The sequence below is a fragment of the Phoenix dactylifera genome, chromosome 11, assembly GCF_051530095.1.
Source record: "Phoenix dactylifera cultivar Ajwa chromosome 11, Ajwa_hap1_PhDact_Kaust_v1.1, whole genome shotgun sequence".
Classification (NCBI taxonomy): Eukaryota; Viridiplantae; Streptophyta; class Magnoliopsida; order Arecales; family Arecaceae; genus Phoenix; species Phoenix dactylifera.
In genome coordinates, this window is record NC_143200.1 from 26,607,034 (window position 1) to 26,632,733 (window position 25,700).

A 25,700-nucleotide genomic window follows, 5' to 3' on the forward strand; every position below is an offset into this window, starting at 1 on the left:
TGATTGAAAGAGAGACAGGCAAGAAGCTAAAGTGCATCAGGGCAGATAATGGAGGTGAGTACAGAGGGCCATTTGAAAAATATTGCAAAGACTATGGCATTAAGCTCCAAAAGACAGTTCCTAAAACACCGCAAGAAAATGGAGTTGCAGAGAGAATGAATAGAACAATTGTAGAGAGAATCAGATGTATGCTCTCTCATGCAAAGTTGCCAAAACCATTTTGGGGTGAAGCTATGAGGACTGCAGTGGATTTGATCAACCTTTCTCCATCGGCTCCTTTGGATGGTGATGTGCCAGAAAGAGTTTGGACAGGAAAAGATGTATCCTACAGTCATTTGAAGGTGTTTGGATGCAAGACATTTGTTCACATTCCAAAAGATGAAAGGTCTAAGCTTGATGGAAAGTCTAAAGAATGTATTTTCTTAGGTTATGGCCATGAAGAATTTGGATACAGGTTGTGGGATCCAAAAGACAAAAAGGTGATCAGGAGTAGAGATGTTGTCTTCTTTGAAGATCAGTTTATTGAAGACTTTGGAAAGCAAGAGAAGCCGAAGTATTTGAACAGTTCTCCAATTAATCTTGATCCAGTTCCTCCACCTATGGTCCATGATGATGATAGGGGAGATGTGCAGGATGACAGTGAGCATAGTGATACAGGTGCTAGTGAGGGTTCTATAGGTGATAATGGTCACAGTGAAGCTTCAGAATATGGTGAACTATCAAGTCAGTCTGAAATGACAGAACCAGAGGTCAGAAGGTCTACTAGACAGCACAGAGCATCATCTAGATATCCTGCTTCAGAGTATGTTTTTCTTACAGATGAGGGGGAGCCAGAATGCATCCAAGAAGTGCAGAATCATAAGGACAAGGATAAATGGTTTCAAGCTATGCAAGAAGAAATAAAATCCTTATATGAAAATCATACTTTTGATTTGGTAAAGCTTCCTAAGGGTAAGAGACTACTCAAGAACAAATGGGTATACAGATTAAAGGAGGATGAGAGCGGCTTAAAACCTAAGTACAAAGCAAGATTAGTTGTGAAGGGCTTTGGTCAGAAGAAAGGTATAGATTTTGATGAAATTTTTGCTCCGGTTGTGAAAATGTCATCTCTTCGGATTATATTGGGTTTGGCAGCTAGTATGGACCTTAAGATTGAACAACTTGATGTGAAGACAGCCTTCTTGCATGGAGACCTTGAGGAAGAAATTTATATGGAGCAACCTGAGGGGTTTAAAACTAAGGGCAAAGAACATCTTGTTTGCAAGTTGAAGAAAAGCTTATATGGGCTTAAACAAGCACCAAGGCAATGGTATAAAAAGTTCGATTCTTTCATGATGGGCCACGACTACAAGAGGACAAAATCCGATCATTGCGTCTATGTGCAAAGGTTTAGTGATGGTGATTTTATCATTCTATTGCTTTATGTAGATGATATGTTGATTATTGGCCGTGATACTAACAAAATTGATAGGTTGAAGAAAGACTTAAGCAAGTCGTTTGCCATGAAAGATATGGGGCCCGTAAAGCAAATGCTTGGCATGAGAATTTCTCGTGATAGAAAGATCAAGAAGCTTTGGCTATCACAAGAAAAGTATATTGAAAGGATGCTCGAGCGGTTTAATATGGAAAAGGCTAAACCGATTTCCTCTCCACTTGCAAATCATTTCAAACTCACAAACAAGCAATGTCCTACAAATGAAAGGGAGAAAGAGGAGATGCAAAAGGTACCCTATGTTTCAGCAGTAGGAAGTTTGATGTATGCCATGGTGTGTACAAGACCAGACATAGCATATGCAGTTGGTGTTGTGAGCAGATTTCTCTCGAATCCTGGCAAAGAACATTGGGCTGCAGTTAAATGGATATTTAGATACCTTAGAGGTACTTCCAAAGCTTGCTTATGCTTTGGAAATGGAAAAACTATGCTAGAAGGATTCACAGATGCAGATATGGCTGGTGATATTGATACTCGAAAGTCTACATCGGGATACATGATGACTTTTGCAGGGGGAGCTGTTTCATGGCAGTCCAAATTGCAGAAATGTGTTGCTTTGTCCACTACAGAGGCCGAATATATTGCGGTGACAGAGGCATGTAAGGAAATGTTGTGGATGAAAAGATTCCTCCAAGAATTGGGCTTGAAACAAGACAAGTATACTCTTTTTTGTGATAATCAGAGTGCCATTCATCTTAGCAAGAATCCCAGCTTTCATTCAAGGTCAAAGCACATTGATGTGAGGTATCATTGGATTCGGGATGTGTTGGAAGAAAAGCTTTTGCATCTAGAGAAAATCCATACCGATGAGAATGGGTCGGATATGATGACTAAAATTTTGCTTAAGAAGAAGCATGATATTTGTATGCTTAAGGCAAGCTTGGTGGAGCCTCTCACATAAGATGGGAGGGGGAGAATTGTTGGCCAAGTCCCACCTTATGTGAGGTGGGACCCAGCAATTTAAATAAAGAAAAAAAAAAGGAGAAACAAAAAGAGGGAAAAGAGGGGTTAGGGTTAATTATTCTATTAGAGGGTGGATGAGAAGAAAACAAAAGAAGGTAGCCGTCTTGGGAGAAGTGCTTGTGGAATCCATCTCAAGGAGGAGGTGAAGATCTTATTCAAGGCATTTCAAGAGGAAGAAGAACCTTGTGCAAACCTACACTCGATAGGAAAGTTTTCATCTAGTGAAGGGGTCTTTCCTAACACAAATCTAGGCGGCACTCTCAGTCCAGGGCTTCAGCCGGACACCACCTCATGGTCATATTAGCACATTACATAATTATAATGGATTACAATGTTGCTATAACGATATTATCAGAAATAATTATTCAACATAAGCTTATTTTAATGCTAATTACTTGTAACTGTGTTAAAGTAATAAATAATAATGGCAAAATAGGGCCGTTCTGACCATGTTTTTTGGGAAGAAGAATTACCCGACCATATTAATTTTCAGTAGATATTATTTTTTTTTAAAATTTATATCACTAAAGTACAAGGATAGTTACTTGAAGATATTTTATTCGATGAATAATAAAAAGGTTTATTATATAATTATGTTTAGTGGAATCATGCACAAGCCAGCTTTTTTTTTTCCTTTCTTTCTTTGGTTTGGAGTTGCTGACGTGGGGTTATGAATTCTACTTATACAGCCATCATGAGGCTTTACCTACCAATACTTTGGCACCTTCATGTATATCAGCTATTGTAGATTGAATCTCTTTCTATAACTATTAAAAGTTTTTAACAATAAGTTAAATTGGCACTTATGTATTATAATATTAAATTGTTATCTATACCATATTACTAAATGAAAGAGGAATGTTCTATATTTGATTCGGTCTACCAATTTTTTTCACCAAAATATTCTTAGTTCTTTTCTTCATGAATATCTCTAAAAAAATATAATGAGGAAAGTTAGATATATAGCATGTGCCTCTCAATTTTTCAATTTTTCATAGTCATCTCGAGTCATGTCCTTTATAAGTATCTCAATTTTAATATTTTTAATTTTCATACCAATTAATTACTTTTTTCAATTTATAATCATGAATTTCCTTTTTATGACCCCTTCTATTTCGAACTCTTAAATTACGTTCAATATTTATACATTTATTTTTTATAATTTATTATCTCCTTTTGCCTTTTTTTTATTTTAAATCTTTATATTTCCATTTCTTGGATTTTTGTATTTTGGTTTTAATATCTATTTCATTTTAATTTTATTTATTTTATGGCTTAACTTATTTATTATATTTGATTTTATATCATTTTGCTATATTTTACAAGCAATCTATAATTCACTCTTCTATTTTATTTTTACTTTATTTAAATTTTTTACATTAATGCTAGCTTTTTATTTGCATTTCCAAATTTATTTTTATTTTATCTTTTGAATTTTTAACCTAATTTTTCTTATATAGCTTTATCCGCATAATGCTTCATATATATAATAACATCAGTATTTAAGAATCATATAACACAGCAATTCTTCAAGTTACTTCAGCCTCAGGTCATGTTAAAATAAACACTTCCCTGTAGTTTTGGAAACCGTGGAGGATGGAGGGGTTCCTACGTGACAAGTTTACTGGAATAGACGTTGCACACGGTTGTGGCCGTACAGCTTTACCAACATTCCTTCACTAAATTGGCTCGGCTCCGATGGAGATGGAGGGAAATAAAGAGATGGACATGATAATGGTAAGCGACACACGTGCGGTGGCAGGGGGACATGACACATGCTTTTGCGTGGAGATACATTTGGGGCCTGTCTCCTTATTTACTTGGGTTGGTCGCAGTGCATTTAATGAACCACATGGTGTGTATGAGGGATTCCTCCGCCTGGTTGCCGCACCAACCACCGCCATGAGAATTTTCAAGGCCAAGGGTTGCTGCTTCATGATCGCAAGCCTATCATCCCTGTTTCTGTCTGGTAGTATCCAACTGATTTTGGTGTCTCTTTCCCCTTTTTTTTTTTAAAAAAATCTGAAAATAAAATTTTATTTATTTATTTTTTTGGATTTTTGATAGTAGAAAATAGGTTTGGTTTTTTTTTTTTTCAAAAACCGACAATATGACCAGCAAAAGAAAAAAATTAAAAGGAACCATCGAGATAGTAGCACAGTTGAAACGAAACTTTATTTCCAATGGAATGACTCAGGTTCGAAACGCGTGGGCGTCGATTAAATGCGGAGACCGGATGCCCTCCGTTTGGTTTGCCCATTGGGAGGGCTACTGGTCCGCTGATACTGATGTGGTGCTGGAATGACGTACTCACACGCGGATTCACTCGTGCTAATGAGGAGGGTATGAGAAATTTCCTATCTACATTGAACATTCTCTAATGGAAGGAGGATCTAGTGAAGGCTGCAGTGCGAGTGGGGTTAATTCCTCTCCTCTCCTCCTTTTCTAAAGTTAAAAAAAAAAAAAAAAAAGAAAGGAGGGTGGGAGTCCATATTTCCTTTTATTTTAAATAAAAAGAAGAGCAAGCCGGCGACGAGAAAGACGAAGAAGGGATAGAGTCGGGGACATGGTCCATAACAAAAAAGAGCTCGACATCAAATATTGAAGCAGTCGAAAAAACCTAACAGAGAAAAGGAAAATGAGGATGAAGCCGATGATGCAGCTGGGGACGAGTGATAGCTCAAACAACGGATGGAAAAATGGCCGATAATGCACTAACAAAAAGGTGAAAAGACACAAGACCGCATGACAAAGAAGTTGAAGAAAGTATGAACATTTATGGGGCCCATTAGCACAAAAAATTTTCGGGATAATGAAAATCATCATCGACCTGGATTACAATATCGACCTGAAACTGAGGAAGCTTTCACCATGGCTGATTTCTTGATACTTCCACAAGCACCGAAAATATCTCACCATGGCTGATCCTATTTGGACTATTTAAGCATCGAGTACTTTTTTTTATGACAAAGGTGAATCAAATTTAGCCCCCTAATTTTTTTTCTTTAAATTAAAGAAAAAGACAAATGGCAAAGGCTCATATGTATGTTGTGTGTGAGTGGCCGGTGTACCCAAAAAAAATTTGGCGAACATGTATCTATCCTTTTAATTTCCGAAGAACAAGTTACTAGAAATAAGAGGGATCAGGTAATCATAATTTCTAGAAATGTTATCATTCTTAGTTGGATAGCATCAGGTAATTTTTTGTACTTCTATGAAAAAAATCCTAGTTGAGTTATATATTTCAAGAGTAAACATGTCATTTATCGATCTGATTCTAAGAGGCAACCTTATTATAGACATTGCAACTTTTTTTCTGATGAAGATAGAAATTGCAACTACAACAGCACATTCAATTATGCCAAATAAGAAGTTGCAGCCAAACATAAACAGGTATAACTTGCGGCCTGATCATGCAAATAAGCATAGCTTTTATTATACTCATTTTTCTTATTGTTGAACGGAATGCAGCCAACACAAATCCAACACCCACCCCCATCCATTCCCCCGAAAAAAGGAAAGAAGAAGATCCCAGGCTATGAACCTAGCAACTATCTTAGTTGAAATTCAGCTTTCCCATTAACTGGTGGGAGTAGAGTAGGCTTCATTATGATCAACCTCCATCTAATGAAGCAAGAATCTACTGGAAATCTCAAAACGTTTGCATGGTTAATAAAAAGGTCAGGAATTAATGGTGAATAAGCATTCCCAAAGCCAACCACAAACAGTGGACCAGTTTTGTTTGTATGGCTTTGGCAAGTTGCTCAGTATTCATTTGTGCTTGTGACCATATCAACATGTTGCAACAGGCCAGATTGAGGCAGTGTTTCTGTCAGGTTGAGAGAAGGGTGCTTGACCGCTGACCTATTCAACAAACGAGTAATATCTTGAAACCAAACTGATCCAACTTACAAACAAGTCGGATAACAGAGGCCATGCATGTAAGCCATTAAATAAACTAGTATTTAAAAATAAAACCCCATTTCATAAACTAGTTTTGCTTATTTATGAGAAAAAAAGGCGAATTGACTTCTCCCAAACCTTCAAGAAGAAAGTGCGAGGAAAAGAGAAAAATTAAAGTAAAATAAAAGAATATTAAGGTTAGTCTTCAAGAAGAAAATGAAGAATGTAGAAGAAGGAACTCATGCCTGATTTGATCTGAGTTGGCATCATCGGACCAAGACATGCTCCTCTTAGCCCTTAATCTCAAATTCTCTCTCACTAAAATACAGGAAATGATAAATAAGGACCCCAATATCTGCCTTCTTTATTATATCTTCCGGCAATCTCATAAAACCTCAGAAGAGCTTCCAGCTTCTTTTTCTTAGTTTAGATGTGCAACAGTCCATGTAAACGATGCATCAAGAATCTGTTTTCCCCGGAGAGGGAGTGATGGGTAGTGGGGTGACGAAGTACCGGTAAAGCACATCATGTTGCGAGAAGGTGGAACTTCTGAGAGATGACTACAGCTCTACTCTGGGCACAGCCTAGGCAGCAACATGGTGGGATGGCTTCAGCTGGGATATGTACAACTACAAGAGAGGCAAATGGTCAGAAAAAGAAGTGAGACCATAAGCAAAGAGTTAGGAATTCGACTTTGTTTCATTCAAAGATGACAAAATTTGAAGACCACCATTAGATCAGAATTTGGGTCATAATCATGTTGAACGGTCAATAAACGGTCATTTTGAGTCAGCCAGGACAAACCTACAAAACTTATCCCCTCAAATTTGATAAATGAGGTAGCTAGATTGACACAAGTATTCTCAACTCAAAGCTGCTAACCCCATGCTGAGTTGAGCTCAGGAAATGATCTTAAGGATTGCCATGCTTGGTTGTCAAGGATATTTATTAATATTTTTACATTGAGGTATGGTCCATTGTGCTTGCCACTGCCATCCACCTCTCTGGCATATCTGTCTTTTAAATACATTAACAAATGATACCAAAAAAAATGGGTATACAAAACAGAGAGGTAACATGGTTAATTAGATGCAGGGCAGCTGAGTTAAGCAGAGCTTCCTTCCATAACAAGTTGATACATAAAGCTAAAGTATTCATACAGGGAAAAAATGACAAATAGCAGAATGAAGGAGAGACATATTTAGCAAATCAAGATGTAGATTTAACTGGGCTGCCGGTGCAAATTCTTCATGTATTATACCATAGTTTAAAGATGACCCTTTCTTCAAGACAAACCTCTTTGTGGTACTCAAAGCATAAAAATGATATACAAGGACCTCATTGGTCCCATAATAAATTAAAATACATGCCTCATTTTAGTTGCTCAAACTCTGAGATCCCGTCATATGATGCTTCTACCTGACTCATATACCTCTACTATAGCAGACATTTGACTAAATAAGAAAATAGATATGTGTTAGCATTTTAAGGTTTTGGCAGTAGTTCAGTAAAAATGGCATACAAAGTTCATCATAAGCAAGATGCTTTACCTGCTCAAATTTAGATGCTCTACTATTAATACCATGTTGTTGTTCAGAAGAGTGTGTTCATTCCCCAGGGCTATCGTTTTCTATTAGTTGACAGAACTCAGGAACAAAAAAGGCATCCCAGATAGGGATCCCCGCGACTCATTCCAGTATTCCTCCAGCTCCAGAAAGGTCCATGTAGCGGCCCTCTGAGTTAATGATCACTATCAATATCCAGAGAGTGCAAGTAAAGCATTTGGGACAAGATTAAAAAGTAAAGAGCATCAACCTTCAAAAATAGTAGGGATAAATCAGGAATGTATTTAAAGCACACATATATTTAGGAACCAGAGCACTTGATTGCTTCAATTTAAGCCATATACTAAGAACTTCCAAAAATACAAAAATGATTTCAGTTTTTGCCCGATAGCTGTTATTAGTCTGTTTAAAAGGTCTGGGATCAGCTCAGAGAATAATCATTTTGAATCTCTGATTTCATGGACATGAGTGATCCTTGCCTTCATGCCTAGAACTTCTCATGAAAACATTGATATCCAGTGCCTGTTTAAGACCATAAGAAATTGCTTAAGAAAGGAATGTTCGATGTTGTGTAGTAGGCAAAAAGGCATACATCATGTTCAACATGGAGTCAGCAAATTTTCGTCTCATGCCTACCATGTGCATCGGGCATATGTATCAATTGTCTTAGAAAACATGTGTCTAAGTACTTGCGTCCATAATCTGTCAAAGTTCTTTATTTATTATTCTAGTGTTCCAGTGTAACAGCCGGAGAAGCCTACCCTATATTCAATTCAAATCAATGAATTCTTCCCTCAAAGATGTAGTCATTAGAGCTCAACTGAATGATAGCAACCTTGCGTTGACAACAATGAGAATTTTGATTTTAACATGCTCTTCTTGAGAATAATTAGACCTATGATAATTTCTTTGGGGGGCGGTTCATACAACAAATTAGAAGTTGGACAGAGGATATGCATGCATAGAAAAGCATAACAGTAATATACCTCTATTGACCCATTCGGATAGCAACAACGAGTTGTGGCCAAGTCCCATTTGTAATATCTGTGTCCATTTGACACTAAATTTCTAAGACACTGATGCCATAGATTCAACCCAGCTAAACAACAAGAAGAGTTGATATCAAAGAGTGGCAAAGACTAAATTTGGGCACATATCAAGACTCATCAAATACAACTTTCCAAGCAGCAACTTATAAAAGGTTATTCTTATTAAAGAAAGATTAATGACTAAACTAACCTGTATGTCGACATTTTCATCACCTTTTTCTGCAAAAATATGCTGTTCCATCTTGCATCTACAATCACGTATTCAATGTTTGTCACTTTCAAAGAACCCAAGAAGTTGGAGCTTTGCTGGATGGAATAGAATGACAGCATGGCCGCTGTCAACAAAAAAATGTATTAAGCTAGACAAAACCCTCCGTGGTCGCCCTGCAAGACAGAACAAATACCGCAGATCATAAATTATTTAAGAAACTTATGCATAAGCAAAGGTTTTGTATCATTCTTCTAATAATGTTACTGCATAGGACTGTAACCATGAGTTGGACTGGGTAGGTCAAGTCAAAGGCTTCCCATATCAAGATTGACAAAAGTTAATATCTGAGAAGAATACGTACACATGACGAAGCGCTGAACTGTCAATGTAGAAAAGCACAATTTGCAGCCAAATGCTTCATCTAATTTTGAGTCAGTCATTACTATTTCGTACTTCTAGAGAAAAAAGAACTTGCATATTATGAGAAGAGCTTATTCGTCAATGCATTAAATATTTGTAACAATCAAAAAAATTAGCACATAACCTGATGCTTTGAGTTGGATAGCGCACATGTAGTACGTGATTAAGGAAGTCCTTAGGTGGCGGTATCCCAACCTTAAGCATTTGTGTTGACACGTCATGGTAAAATCAACCATGAGCTACGTCGTTGTGATCTAAATAGTCCAATGTCTACAAGATTGATCCAATTCACACATCCTACCTGATCATATTACGAGCTACAAATATTTATTTGATGAAACAGCAAATATTCTTTAATTAAACTACAGCAGAACAAATGCAGCTAAATGTAGCCGATGAAATTTAATGCAAAAGGTATTTAAATTCTAAGGTAAAACAAAGAAAACCTATGCCTAAGCTGAGTATACTTTACTGTTCTAGATTCCATAAGCCTTCACCAATTGATTTGAGCTACAAAAGATGAACACATGGGACATTAAAAAACAAATCAAGCTAAACAAAGAGGCAACACAATTGGTAGCCTGCATCTCCTTCACATGCCACCAAATCCTTTGAAAAAATGCTGCATGGAACTGGCCTGGCCTGTATTGCCCACATCGCAGCTTGCACATTGTCCTATGAACATGTCATAAGGTATACTTAACATGCACATGTGCAGGAAGGTCACATCTGAGACACAAAGAACGCCAAGGTTATCAGAGAAGATGTACAGTAAAAATTAGGTGATATGGAGGAGAGGGGAGAAAGGTCTGTGGAGAAATTACGCTTTATCACTCAAATATAATTTAATTTTCAGCTCTCACCATTTAACTCTATCCAAAAGACCCTCCGCAAGGCTATGTATAGAGAAAACAAGCAAAATATTAACCTAAATCTGAGACAGAAAGAACTACAAGGTTATCAGAGAAGAAGTACAGTAAAAGCTAGGTGATATGGAGGAGGAGAAAGGTCTGTGGAGAAATTATGCTTTATCACTCAAATTTAATTAAATATTCAGCTCTCACCATTGAACTCTATATCCAAAGGACCCAACACAAGGCTGTGTATAGAGAAAACAAGCAAAATATTAACCTAACTCAAAAACCATTTTGACCATGGATTACAGGGGCTCTTGGAAACCTCAACATCACAACCACTAGTCCTAAACAACATCCCTAAACCCTATAAATTACAACTCAAATCTTGCAAAATAAAGGACTCGAACCACTTTGTGCCTAAATCCCGCATCAGCAAAAAAAATTTGTAATATTCAGAAGATTCAACATGTCTTCAATAAAGAAAACTGTAGGTCCTCTGCCTGAACCCCAATTCTCACGATTCTTGAACCATTGAACAGTTTAGTCAATGTTGTACCAAAAAAAAAAAAAAGTTTATCAATGTCAAATCTGATGGTGCTATTTCATCTTCCAATTGTTTACAAATTGTAATTAGTATTTTCCCTTACTACAATTTCATAACAATTGTTCTTACCGCAAGGCTTTCCATCTGATGTTTGCATCATATAAGGACCTCATCAGAACTTTCATGCATGAAATCTTGACTTGTGAGCCCATTTGCTTCAACTTACCGCTTCAAACGTATGGGCCCCATCTCAAATCAAGCTTCCAAGAACCCAAATGGGACTCACCAATTAAGGTTACTTGACACAAATTAAACAATCCCAAATGGCAATCTGATAGGTAAGGTTAGAAATATGATCTATGTCGCTCCTGTTGAAGTTTCCTCTTGGCCTCAACTTTGGGCTACATGATGGAATCACAAACCAAGCAAACAACACCAATGTGGTGGTGGTAGCTAGAATGGCATGTTGGGTCCTTTATCACTTGACAAATCCAAGGGGTCATAACCACCTCTAATAGACAAAGGGGATACTCATCTCCCCCAACAATGTGGTGTGGGTAAACTAGGAAGGCATGTTGGGTCCATAATCAGTTCATAACTCCAAGGGGTTGTAACCACCTCCCCCCCTTATGCATAGCAAATGAGGTTAAAAAGGACCTTTACAATATAAGAGTGTCCATAATGCAAACTGCATCTAGGAGAAATATTTCAATCCCTCGATCGAATATGGGCCAACAAGCCATCAAAATGTGTGAAAAGCCCCTCATTGCACATAAGAGCACATAAAACACTCATGCTCCCCCAACTAAGATGAAAGGGGGAGAAGGCCCCATTCTTCAGGCCTACAGTCCAATGAAGCATCAGGAACTGTAAATGTAGCTCAAGAAAGCCCCTCCAACACCTGTTCAAAAATTGATGACTGATCATATAATTAGCTGAAGCACAGCATTGGGAATATCTTTTATAAGAAATTATGAAGTCAGCATACACAAGCAATGCCAACTTCATCAGCTGATAATAGACCTTGATTTCATATAAAGTGCCTTAGAACTTCCTCAAGTAAATGAAATGATAAGGCAAGCCTCCATATTTTGAAGTAATGATACGAATCTGAACATCTGTAAACTAACAAGATAAACATCAACGTACAGGATCTTCATGTCCGGAAACTAGATCAAACCCAAGTCCCTAAACTAGATAGGATTTCTATATCCTTAAATTGGTCCTCTTCATAAACTCATTTCTCTTTATTTTTCATCTTTATCAACTAAGGTTAAAACCTTGGCCATGCCCATGGTAAGCCATGTTAAAATGAAGATTAAAGAACGATAACATAAATAGACAAGCTACAGATCCAAAGCTCAAGCCACTCAGTCAAAGTGGAGAAGAGCTTTATTAACACAAAATCAGCTAATCAAATGAAATGGCAAAAGGATAGACTGGCAGATAGAAATTATAGAATTGGGAAAATTCTGGAACCTTACCATCCCAACTGGGTTGAAGGTGAGACATGGAGCTATGGTCTTAAATTTGCTCAACTCAGCAGAGTTAGCACCACTTTCTCTTTCACTGTCCTGGACCTGAGGAACAACTGGAAACTGATTAACCTCATACAGTCATACCAAGCCTCAGTAAGGCCCCTATTATTGGGAAAACTGAAGCTGCAAAGGAAATCATAGCTATATGAAAAGATAAAGTACAATTAGATAGGAGCTATAGAGATTGACAAAGATATGAGTTACAACCTAGTATAGGTAACATTCAACATGGGTGTTTGGCTCTGATACTGTCGTTTTTCATACTCTGAATCTGGAATAGTTGTTAGTAGTGCTACAAAATTTGATGGAATAGTTGTTAGTAGGCCATCCGGTAAATGTAAACCAAGGAAGACCCTACAAAACCCCTGTTCAAAATTTGATGATTGGTCATATAATCGGGTGGAGCACAGCATTAGAAACATCTTCTATAACAAAGTATGAAGTCTACATACCAGGCAATGCCAATTCCATCGGCTAATAACAGATCTTGATTTACTATAGAGAGCCTAAAGTACATAGGGAAAAGAAAACTGCTTATTTGCTGGACTTTTCAATTTGTTTCTCCCTTCAATCGGAAAGATTAGAAGATATTTTATTCTGGCAACCAAATTAGTACTAAAAAAATCCATAGCATTATTATTTTAATTCGGTTACTGGAGAGCAACTGTCTGGTGCAATAATGAGATCGACTCAAGAAAATGGTTATCGGGCTTATCAACTCAGGAAACAGTTATCTGATAATTCATATGTATAATTCAACCAATGCTCATGGCAATTGACTCAGGAAAATGGCTAACAACTCAAGAAAATGGGTCATTTCGGGGAAAAAAAATCAAGAAAATGGCTGTTAGAAATATGATTATTGAGAAAATCGCTATACTTATGGCAATTGACTCAGGAAAATGGCTATTAACTCAAGAAAATGGCCGTAGAAATATTACTATTGAGAAAATCGCCACCAACTGAAGAAAACAGATCAACTCAAGTAAATAGCTATTGACTCAAGAGATCGAAACAAAAAAAATGGTTCAACTCAAGAAAAGCCCCTCTCTAATATGAAAAATAAAAAAACCCTCAAGAAAAGAGATGAATTCAAGAAAATGGCTATTCGATGATCGATATCTAACGTGTAATTGAACCACTGTAACGGACTAGAACATGTCAAACCGAATTATAATCGTTTCTTTCCATCAGCAATCTGAGTTAAATATGAAATATTTTTCGCTAGGGTAACAAGTGACCTACCAAGAACCCTTTGATTTACCCACATTCGTAAATCTACGGATCATATCTTGATCCTTAAAGCCAAACCCGTTACAGATGGATTTAGGGCTTAAGGTTAAAACACTCTCCCGATAATAAATCCAAGGAAAGTTACCGGGTTTTAAGAAATCGGTGAAAAGATAACACGGAAGCCATCAGATTCGCAGTAGAGGGCGAAAAGATTCTTTTTCTTTTCCTTTTTTAAAAAAGTTATTATCCAATTCTTGGAAAACGGATGGTTCTTGAATAATTCACCTAGAGAAAGACAACAAAAGCGAACCGGAAAGCTCGGATTCTTGAAAGGGAAAGAAAATAATGAAAGAAATAAGGGATCTGGGCTTTAAGAAGAGGATCCAACGACGGTGTTGGCCTCGAAGAGGACGCACCTACCGATCGAATCCTCCTACCGCTCTCTCTCTCTCTCTCCCCGCGGCCTTGGTCTCTTGAGGACGAGGAGCTCGCTAGTGGGTATATATAGAGCCACGAAAGGACTCTCTCTCTCTCTCTCTCTCTCTCTCTCTCTCTCTCTCTCTCTATATATATATATATATATATATATATATATATATATATATATATATATATATATATATATATATATATATATATATATATATATATATATATATATATATATATATATATATGTGTGTGTGTGTGTGTGTGTGTGTGTGTGTGTGTGTGTGTGTGTGTGTGTGTGATGCGTTTGTTTTTGTTTTTTTTTTGGTACATGCTCACATCGCATGAGCACTGCCGATGCGAACTCTTTCAGAGGCTCAAGTTGTAACTTTAGTGTGAAAGAATGATGGATCGCCAATCTTCTTTTAGCCATCAGCGTCTTTTATCGGTGTTGAGTTCCAGTTGCATTTTTCGTACGATTGATTTTTCTTTTTTTTTTCCCAACATTGATCATTTAAATTGTATTATGCAGATATCTCAAAACACTCCAAACTCACTCGTTCAGACGGCGGCTTTATTTATTTATTTATTTTTGATGCATAAGTTTCATAACCTATGACTCAGACATTTTTTTATGAAAATTTTATAGGTTCAAACTCGATACCAAAGCGGAGTATATTTTTCCGACACTATATATTTTCATATTTTCTTGATTTTTTTTCTCTGAAGTATTGCTACAATGCAATAATTTTTTTGAGTAAAACTATGGGGCTATAATAGCAAAGACTTCTCAGGGCATTTGATGATATAATATCATACAAACCAAGTATACGAACATATTCATTGTAAGAATGACATTACTGGTATCCTGATAAGCTTTCGTATTATTTTTTTTAATCATATAGTTTAAGTTTCACCATACAAGTTTTCGCACTAGTATTAAATACATGTATGCGAAGGTGCTATCTTGTATAGAGTATCATCTCACCTATATATTCATATATATTTAGTAATATATATCTTTCTTCTGGAAAAGGACTCACTTCTATATTCCTAGTTGTAGACCGGATCATCTTAGAAATGATGCTCTTATGAGATGCCTCCAATAAAAATAGTACAGTGTGATGTTGTTTGTGCATAAGAGCAAGCGAACAATTGGTTCTTATTAACGATATATTTGATTTGCTTGAGCCCCGGTAGCATTCAGATGGATGACTCCATCTTGGAGATGAGGATACCATCACTATCAGCATATTGCCACTCTCCTTCTTGGACCATCAGACCTCCAATGTTGGCCGGCGCGTGCTTCTCACCAATACCTTTCTTGTTTGATTTCATGAAGTTGGACCCCAAGGCTCCAACTCCAATGTCGCAGCCATTGATTTCATCAACGTCTCTGATGCAACCGTTCACAATGATACCAGCCCAGCCCATGTTGTGGGCCAACAATCCCAGGTTCCCTCCAAGTAAGGCACATCTCCCTTCCAACTTAGAAAGTTTGGCACAATCAATCACAAATCAATCAATAGTCATATAATGATTCTAGCATCTCGGACCAACACATTGTCCTCAAACACCTTGAGGGTGACTACGGGGAAGAACTCGCAGCTCCCCCTTCGACAGAAGGGATGGGTTTGCATCGCAGACTTCAGCAGTTGGAGAAGAAGCCATCTAAAATAGAGACATGCCAAATACAGTGTCCATGTATTAATCTCCAAGTGGTCAAGTCATAGAACCTGTGCGCTTTTATGATATCACTGAGAATATGTATTCAATAGCATACCAGGAAAGAAAAGAAGATAATAGCTGCTGTATTCGAAGGAAAAAATTCATGTTACGTAAAAATACGTCGAAGAGTTAGGTTCTATTTCTACTCTATCTTTCCTTATGCTTGTTGGTTCAGAAATGTCAGTGACATTTAGATTGCCACTTTGGTGAAATCGCCGAGCAATCCTTCACTGCTGCAAGAGAAGATATTTACATGCAGGGAGAGGACCATTCTTGACAAATTCCTCCTCGTACTTCAAATCTAGCTTACACTACTTCTAATTGATATAATAACTTCATTGTCATAATTGACTAAAAAATGTAAATGATAGCTTAGCTATGTGTTGTAAACCATTATTTAAGACATACCTCATATCTGCAACACATATCCATCTCACCGTCTATAGCCTCCTAAACTTCTTTCCTTCTGATGGATAATTGGTACCTTTCAGCTAAGAATGACAGAATTCTTAATTGCTTCACATCTTATAATGACTATCCTTGGGCCATCACCTAATTAACAAGCAAACTTTGTTGATCATCTCAATTTTCCCACAAGTTTACCTTTTTCTTTTGAGCGTAATGGAGGGACTAAGAACACCAACTTTTATTCAGGATAGAAAAAGAAAAGTAGAAAAGTTACTAAAGTTAAAACAACCCTCAGCAGAAGGGAAAAGAAATGCATAAGATAGCTAGGGAGAGTGTAGTAGCAATCTCATAACTTCATCACAACAGTGGGATAGATTATTGCTGCTACAAAGACCTTCCACTCTGAGAGAAGGAACAGAATGTCACGAAGGACTGAATGAACAGGAGCCCTCTGGTTCAAGAATATCCTATTATTCCTTCCACAAGCATAAACACAAAGGTCACCCACCAATGCAGTTAGAATCAACAAAAATAGTATAGGCTCCACCTCAATCTGAATTTTGGTTTTTTTTTCTTGAAAAAAAATTTACTCAACATGAAAACCTGTTTTGTTGAGTTCCTTGAAGCACCGTAGAAGCCTCTACAACATAACATATATTGGTGGGTGCAGGAAGTTCAACTGATGAATTTCAGTTCTTTGAAGATGTTGCATGGTACTCTGTGAAACCTATATAAAATCCAGAAGAGGAATCTGTTCTTCTTATATCTTCCTTCTCTTCAACTTTCACATCTATTCCTCTTTGTTCTCAGTTCTTTTGCATCAACATGTCCATCATAGCAAAGTTGCAAGTTCATTCCTCATTAAGCTGTATGTCTGCAAAATCGCTTCACTTCCTAGACAAAGAAAGACCCCTTGCTTCACAGATCTATCTTTGGTTTCTGGAGGAAAGTGGTCTAGTCATTCCAGTTCAGTAATCACTACCAATATCATTATTGTAGAAGCTCCTACACTTTTTAAATATTTAAAACATTCCTTCCAAGTTTTGCCACATTTCCATCTCAATATCCTCATTACTGAGACATCATTATTTGCGCATCCAGCCCCTAGAAATGCAGCAAGAGGAATTACAAATTTGAAGCTTCTTATTTCTCTAGCTTGTGATGTATGCCTCAGGCGACAAATGCATGCAAATGTCAAGCAAGGATCTGAAAGATCTCTCATCGAGTGCATGAGATACAGGTTCTGTCAGAAAGATCAAAAGGTATCATTTGCTTATCTTATAAAGCATCTAAACATTTGTCCTCCATGTATCTCCAGTAGAATTGGATACAATGGCGCTCACTCCTTGTGTAGAGACGACTGAATTATGTTACTTACCGTCTAGTAAACCAAATAATATAGTAGAAAACATATGATGTTGATGAATTTTGGCTCCAACAAGCTTACAGATGTGGAAGTGCAATACAAGCAACCTGGGATATTGTTGCACAGCAGCTGCTTGTACTTGATGTGTTGATGAAAAGCAATGAGTACGAAGCTATGAAGAAAAGCGCTGCACTGTAAGCTCGATCACTCGATATCGATCATTACCAAATAAACTAAAAATGTTCCATTTTTCGAACTAATGCATCCAACACATGAGTTCTCCCATACAACCATATCCCTAAGGTATCATGAGAAAAGAAAAGAAGTTACTCCCAATCAATACATTACCATGGTCCAACACTTGAAAAAACGGGGAAAAAAATGACACAACCAATTCATTTTATGACAATTATCATTAGAACAATACCAAAATAGTAAAGGTGATCTGCTCTCCATTTTATTCATAATTCATCAGAACGTAACCCAATTGAGATTTTAAATTTACACCTGAAAATCCCAAAACCAAAAACAGAATACGACATAAAAACACGGGCAAATGAATCAACAAAAGATCTGATCATGAAGCAATTCATGTAGACAAAACATCAGACAACCGAAGTGCAATGACAAACCACAGAATTCCGCACTAAATATCGGGAAAACCCGCGATTTTGGGACATACCTCGGAATAGCATACCAACCCACCAAGAGAAAGGATGGGGTCTATCCGGAATTCATGTGATCCTCAATGCAAAACCATCACAACCCCATCAAAGTTTCCTGTTGGTTTTTGTGCCCATTTGCGAAGGGGGGGATGAGGTAGAGCGTGGAGGTGAGGCGGGTGGAAACGGCTCGTAGACGGAGCCAAAAGCATCCAACGGCGCCCGGATTTTGCCTCGATGTCGTCAAAAGGAAGGGAAAGGAACCGAATGGGAAACGATATATGGAACATGGACTCGAAGGAGAATCGAGAATTTAGCTAAAAAAAAAAAATCTAGAGCCACTTCAATCAGAAAAAAAAAAAATCTATCAAGAAAAAATAACTTTCCTAAAGCTGCAAAATCTGTAATTGGGATATTAATATATTATTATATTAAGGATTTCTTTTATCCTTTTTTTTCGGTGGGGGTTGCTCGATGGCCCATTTAGATCCAAAGTGGGCTGCTTGGGCTTAGTCTATATTATCCAACAAATTTGAATAAAACAAGATAAAATGAGAATATATAGATAAAGATACGAGAAATGCAATAAAATTGTGCCTGGTAGTTTAGATTGGCACTTGGTAGACTGAAAACTTGGGTGCACATTTGTGCGGGGTGTCAATTCGTTACGTTAAAATGAGTCAGTATAGGCCCAACATCTGTGCAAAGTATGGGCCTAAATTTTAGGCCCAATAGGGTATATCTAAGTAGGTATAGAAGTGTCTTTGATTGATTCCAACTTAGAAATGGACCTGATCCTATTAAATGACATATGGTCAATAGTCTGGATCCAAGCCTCACCCATCTACTCAGGCCATGTAGTTGGTTGAGTTTTGGACTAAATTGGATACATATATTTATATATAGCCAGATATCGACATTTCAGTTATATTTAGTTGGTTCTATTTGGTTATAGTTCAACTTTGGCCATAATCAGAGACACAAGTCGAGGTTCGGATTTACATAAAAAAAAAAAATTTGGTACAGTCTACGTAATTCACTTTCACCTTTATGGAGAACTTAAGAGTCCATTAGGCATCTTCATGCATAGTATGTGTCCAAAAGGATTGCAGCCAAATGAGAACAGAGAAAGTGAGAGGTAAAAGCACCAATCTTTTCTCTCTCTTTTGTAAAAGCATCAATCTTTGAAACCTTTGCTTTTCCCTTCAACGTGGTAATGGACTTTCCAAGTCTGAAAGAAGACCCATTATTGCATGGACCTTCCAAGCTACGTGCCCCCTAACAAAATGGGCTACAGCGAACCTTATGTAGTCTTTTTGGACCACATCCCTGTGCATACTGTGCGAACACAATGTCAATATGGGTGGCTTGGAATGCGCGTGGAATGAGAATGGGAATAAGAACTTCTTGGAAAAGCAAAAGGAGCAATGGAAAATCAAATGCATTTGCCCATTCTCATTCCACGCATAAGATTTTTGCTTCTCCTCAATCATCTGTGCTTCCTCATGCATTTTAGAAGCTCTTTCAATGAAATTTCCTTTCAAGGTAATCGAGACACCTTTTTCTTCTCCTCCTTCTCTTCCTGCTTCTTCTTCGAAGAAGACATAGGTTCAAATGGTGAACTTACCCAAAGCCAATAATACTTATGAAAACATATCTTAATTTTCGAATCTAGAAATCTATTTCGAGGAAACCATATTACTACTAGGTTGCTACTTAATTGCAATTCATGACTAAGGGGTATTGTGAGGCCAATATTGCAGCCATGTTAGTGGGAATATATATCTTTCTAGTTTCAACAGCTTGAATAACATTTCAATGAATCTCACAAGTTATATTCATTTCAAGTTGCAACAATATAGCCACCATAAGCTGAATCAGCTAGCGATTTTTATTCTCTGAACAAAAATTGTATCCAACTTTAAGTCTAGCCGTCGGGTGGTAGTTGTTACCCACCATAGGCCATAGCGTATTTGCAACGTTAGCATTCATCACGCATACCTTATTGTCATCTACTTTGTACACAAGGGTTCATAAGTACTTCATTCCTTTTTTACAAAGACGGTGTCCATCCACTTGCTCAAGACTACGGTGGGAGATATGGTTGAATATTTGAGCAAAAAAAAAGTAGTTTCTCAGTCTCAAAATTGTTTCCTGCAAATTAGTAAAATATATTGTGAAGATAGTTCTTGGTGAAAACACTTACATATAACCCCTGATATTACCTGCAAATTTTTTGAAAGCATAAAATCTTTGCTTCCCGAATGAAAGAACTTTATCAAACATATTGTTCAACCTAGTTTATTTTTCTTTTTTGATTTTTTGTAAGGATCCAAACGGATATGTCATTAGTCCCATATTATTTATATATTAGATAGATCTTGAGTACTTATACAAGACCAACTTATCTAAATAAGATCTATCATCTAGCTATTTTGAATAAGATCCTACGTTGTTACAAATAGTATAAGGAGAATCCAACCCATAATCTATATAGACTAAGAAATATTGCAGTACAAGCCTATTTACATCGACCATGGGCTGAATGTGGTATTTATGATTAACCCTTAGTTTCGCACGGATGTTAGAGCTCAAATAGGAGGAATATATAAGGACCGATGTTGGTGTATGTTTAGTCTCATATCGGTCATGTGCTGGGTAGATCTTGTATACTTATATAGAAACTAAAGAATTCAAATAACATCTTTCTAGCTAGTTTTTTTGGATGGTTTTGAATTGTTACATTTTGGAAAATAATAAGGAAAATAAAAGTGATATGCAAATCCAATTTTTCTGACCACAATAATGCCACCATTTTCTTAGGGTTTTATATGTGTTTCTTGAAGTTTCTAGAATACTTTTGACCATGTATCTGTCTAAATGCAGCTACAATGAGGAATATTTTTTTTTTGACCCTTCTAATTTGTCACAATTCTCTATTAGGAGATGTTAATAAATTCATTCCCGGGAGAGAATGAGAGTAGGACTGGTATTATGTAGCCCCGAGAGCATAACATACGTAGTTCCTGTCATTCATTTCTGCCGGCCATGCACCAAAGCACCCATCGCTGGTCGGCCATAAGCCAAAAATTTTTCATCGCCATGGATAACTAAACCAAGTTTTAAGTCATTTTGTATCTGTACCGATCAAAATTGTTAGGTCATGGAAGAAAATTTTTCATTAATCTCTTCCATTACCGTTCAAGTTTGGAACACTATGACGTATACGAGACTAAACAATGCGGATGAGGCACTCTTATAAATTTAGTATATTGGAGTGTTGGTACTCCTAACCATTTACGCCAAAACCAAGTCTTTGCATCGGTTGCACCCTCTCTCCTACAACCCTCAGACATTTGGTTTGCCAAAAAAAAAAATAGAAAAAAAAAACAACGAAAAAATAAAAAAAATGCTTTGTGTTTGATTGGAGTTTTCAAAAAAAAAAATAAAATTTCTAGATTTTATAGAAAAAAAAAATTCATGTAGAATATAGAAAATTTCAATTCTTATCGACCAGAAATTTGAGAATTTTTTTATTTTTGCCAAAAATACTCTGAATCTTTTAAATAAAAATAGGAAAAAAAATTTATTGAGGGCATAATGCATATTTACATAACTTTCTCAAAAAAAAAAAAAAAAAGGTAGATGCTCAACCAAATAAAAGTATTCTGTAATATGTAATTTGTTTATAGCCAACTAAATATGCAATATATATATATATATATATATATATATATTAAGTATTTTATGTATTGGTGTTAGTTTTTTATGAAAAATATTTAGAGAGAAATTTTTTTTTGAACTAAACAAATAATTAGAGAGATTTAAAAAAAAAAGAGAGAACGAGTTTCACGTCACATCTATCGCCTAAAAGAAATTCATCACCTTCACCTCTTCATTAAATATTCTTAGCTAGAAATCGTTAGCCGCGTGAATTGCTAGCTCCGTGAAATTTAGACATCAATCATTTGACCACCCCACTGTGTTCAGATATAGCTAGTGGGGAAATTATATTTATAGTCATTTTCATGTTCTGAACTTTTGGTTAGCACGGTCCTGTTAGTCTTCCATATTTTACCGACATTTGTCGTGGCAAGAAGAATTTCTTCAATCTTTAATGGTCTATTGTCATCATGACTAAAATAATACATTCCAAGCAGCAACTTGATCATTGCCGTACGATCAAGGTAAAATCAAACATTAAGTATGTTGGGATCAAGTCAAGAAAATTTGAAACAGATTAAATTAGAAGTACACAGATTTTCCGCAATGCCGAATTATAGGAATTAACTCAACAGGTCTACCTCACTCATATAACTAGTTAGGGTCTGAAGTTTAAGATGTGGGAAAACAATGCCTACACCTAACTTGTATAGAATCAAGCCATGCACTTCTCCATTGGATCTAGTGAAAAATGGCCCATGCATCACCTGATGCATACTTTAAAGAAGTCTAAATTTTGGACCAATTCCTAACTTTATGTGATCCATATTTCATTTTTTTAAAAAAATATATTATATTAGATAAATATCATTTGTGTCTGGTCCACTTGTGATTTTTTTTTGTTTTTTTGCGCAAATCTCAAACCTCAATGTAAACAGAGTGCTTGCAAAAGTTACAAATATTTGAACCCACCCAATTAGTAACAGTAAGATTGCAACAACCTGGAACCTCACTCAAAAAGGCTGACCGAAAGGTATTTTTTAGGTTCCTTAGTTTTATATAAATGCCTAAGATATTTCCGACGAATAACTAATGTGGGACTCAACACACATCTGCATGGATCCTCACATATTCTCTTTGTTTAAGTCCTAATATCCTCGTCTGGTTAAGGGTCCAAATCCATTCAAATTTTATTACAAGCACCATGATCAACTTATAGTCAGCCTCAATAAGTCCACGCTGCAGTGTCTCCTCGTCCACATAAGCTATAAGCTAAGTCAGCGCTGGTACCATTTATAATATTTCAGGACCTCACTCAAAAAAAAACTAGCGGAAAAGTAATATTTGGATTTTTTGGTCCTATATAAATTCCAAAAATCTACTCAGTGCATAACTGATGTAAGACTAAACACACGCCTCCACGAATTTTTACAGAGATATCTTGCAACTAAGCTTGCCATACTTCGTCTACTTAATGGAGTTCACTACAATTACTCGGTGCTATCATAGCAGATTTGATAAAATTCACCAACATATCCCATCTATGATGAAAGATTGTCATGAAATTGGAGGTATTGTCATTGGTGATCCAAAGGGAGGATCCCAATGGCATCAACGTATATTTTATCAAAATGGAGGAAGAATTGGGGTTCAGAGGTGAGGAATAGGAATAGCAAGCTAGTGCTCCTTCTACTCCAGCTAAACTAGTAAAATATAGAATAACCAAAGAGTAGCATGCAAGAAAACGCTATTGCCATGAGATGCAGCCCTGAAAAAACCCAATGCATAGCCAAGACTATAAGAACAAAATAGGATAAAAATAAAATACTATTCTTAGATCTCCGTTTCAAGACAAACACAAATTACAAGATCGTTTGGATTTATCCACTTGATTTTATTGAAAAAAAATGGAAAAAGACTGCCTCACTCAAGCAAAAGCTCGAACATTTCATGCCCCAAACTCATTTATTTTGATGGAAATGCCACAAGAAACACCAACATTCAAGCCATGGAAAAAGTCTAAACAGGAAATGGGACGGCCGGACCCTTTCAAAGTTCAAAGCCATGAAAGCATTCGGACTTAGATAGCATTGGGAAAAACACACTTCATGTACATAGTTATTCATTGAAGTTTGTGATGGAAGAGACTCGCTCTTCTCCATCAAGGAATCATCCCCTCCCCCAGAGTCCTGTCTACCTTGCCACAAAACAAATACATAGATTGAGGGGACAGCAGCTGCTTGTAAGAATGCCAGAGTTTATAAAATATGGGGAGGGAGGATTAAAAAGCACACCTCCCACAACCATCTGCACTTTCCTCCGGTGTGAAATCATGGCGAAGAGCGTGGGAGTCCGAGCTAGTCCAGGCTGCAACTTGTCGTTTAACTCGCAACCATTTGCCGTGATCCCCGCACGCTGCTTTCGTGGTTCGAACGCTGCGTAAGCGGTCTCAATTTTTTTCAGAAAACTATAATTTATATACTTATCGAGGCTGGAGGATACTATTGAGCGTGACTGCCTAGGCGAGCGTGACTGGTGATCGGTATAAGAAATTAAGGATGAGGATGGCATATTAAGAGAAGTCCGTGGGAATAATATACTATTTCATGATCAGAAAATTGTTGTTCATTGTGTTTGATTAGACTCTTGGATTGTGGTATGGAAACTAAAAGAATTCGTTGGCTTATTATGGTTAATAAAAAAAATATTTTATATTTGATTGAAGTAAAAAAAAAAAAAAAAAAAAAAAGTAGCTTTTTCATAAAAATAAATTTCTCAAATTTAGTGAAAAAAGTCTATATGGATATAGAAAGGTTCACTTTTCGTCAACTTAAAATTAAGATTTTTTTTCCAAAAATATACTTAATTTTTAGATAAAATGAAAAAAAGATCTTGGCATAACATGTATTTTACATAACTTTTTTAAAAAAAAAGTAGATGCTCAACCAAACACGAGCCATTCTGTAATGTGTCATTTTTTCATAGCCATATAAACATGTAAAAACTACTTTTTAAGACATCATACCAGGCATAAGCTTTTCAAAAAAAAAAATTATTCCACCAAGAAATTTTTTTTTTCGAAAACCAAATGAGTCATAAGAAATTAAGGATGAGGATAGTATATCAAGAAAGTCCATGGAAGTAATAAATCATTTCGTGATCCAAAAAATGGTGTTCAATGCCACCGATTACGTTCTTGGATTGTGACATGGAAACTATGAGAATTGTCGTTATCCTAATATTTTTTCTTATATGATAGTAGGCAAGTGAGGAGTAGATTGAATCAAATACTCCAAAGATGTGACACCTATGTGCATAGTCTTGGACTATAACTTAGAGAGGTTATGCAAGTATTCATGCAAAATAGGATATATGGGCCACATTTGTCTTGGATTTAGAACTGACATGCAAAATTGGAGTGAGGTGGATTTTGGTGATGTTGTTGTTGTCTGGACTCGAAAGTTTAGTGTTACAAAGCTACTCATTAGCATACTTACCGTTCTGCCATCAATAATACGATTGTTGTAACCCGACAGATTTGTTAAGGGATCAACATACGGCTGGTTCGATGGATACGCACCCGTGGGGTTCGGTCCCACATGATCGTATGGTCTGCATTTCAGTCTTTTCTTGCACTCGAAATATCCTACGTGGCCTCGATTTGGAAAA

The 25,700-nt window shown here is 36.6% G+C and overlaps 3 long non-coding RNA genes across 15 annotated transcripts; all 3 read right to left on the minus strand.

Moving 5' to 3' along the window:
* Positions 1-6,419: 6,419 nt before the first annotated feature.
* On the minus strand, positions 6,420-14,326 carry LOC103702335 (uncharacterized). Of its 13 annotated transcripts, none has more exons than XR_015971464.2 (9): positions 12,995-14,326; positions 12,750-12,907; positions 12,489-12,584; positions 9,545-11,905; positions 9,163-9,356; positions 8,910-9,022; positions 8,308-8,445; positions 7,909-8,093; positions 6,420-7,812 (listed from the first exon to the last, which is right to left on the minus strand). It is a non-coding gene; the product is annotated as an uncharacterized LOC103702335 (long non-coding RNA). The 13 variants fall into 13 exon arrangements; XR_015971466.2 differs by having other exon boundaries at positions 9,545-9,638; positions 9,728-11,905; positions 12,750-14,305; XR_015971471.2 differs by lacking the exon at positions 8,308-8,445 and having other exon boundaries at positions 9,545-9,904.
* Positions 14,327-17,926: 3,600 nt separating this feature from the next.
* Positions 17,927-19,054, minus strand: LOC149751664 (uncharacterized). Its single transcript, XR_016397843.1, has 3 exons — positions 18,389-19,054; positions 18,134-18,213; positions 17,927-18,004 (listed from the first exon to the last, which is right to left on the minus strand). It is a non-coding gene; the product is annotated as an uncharacterized LOC149751664 (long non-coding RNA).
* A 4,788-nt stretch (positions 19,055-23,842) lies between these two features.
* LOC103702337 (uncharacterized) lies at positions 23,843-24,707 on the minus strand. Its single transcript, XR_603297.5, has 2 exons — positions 24,326-24,707; positions 23,843-24,224 (listed from the first exon to the last, which is right to left on the minus strand). It is a non-coding gene; the product is annotated as an uncharacterized LOC103702337 (long non-coding RNA).
* Between the last annotated feature and the right edge of the window lie 993 nt (positions 24,708-25,700).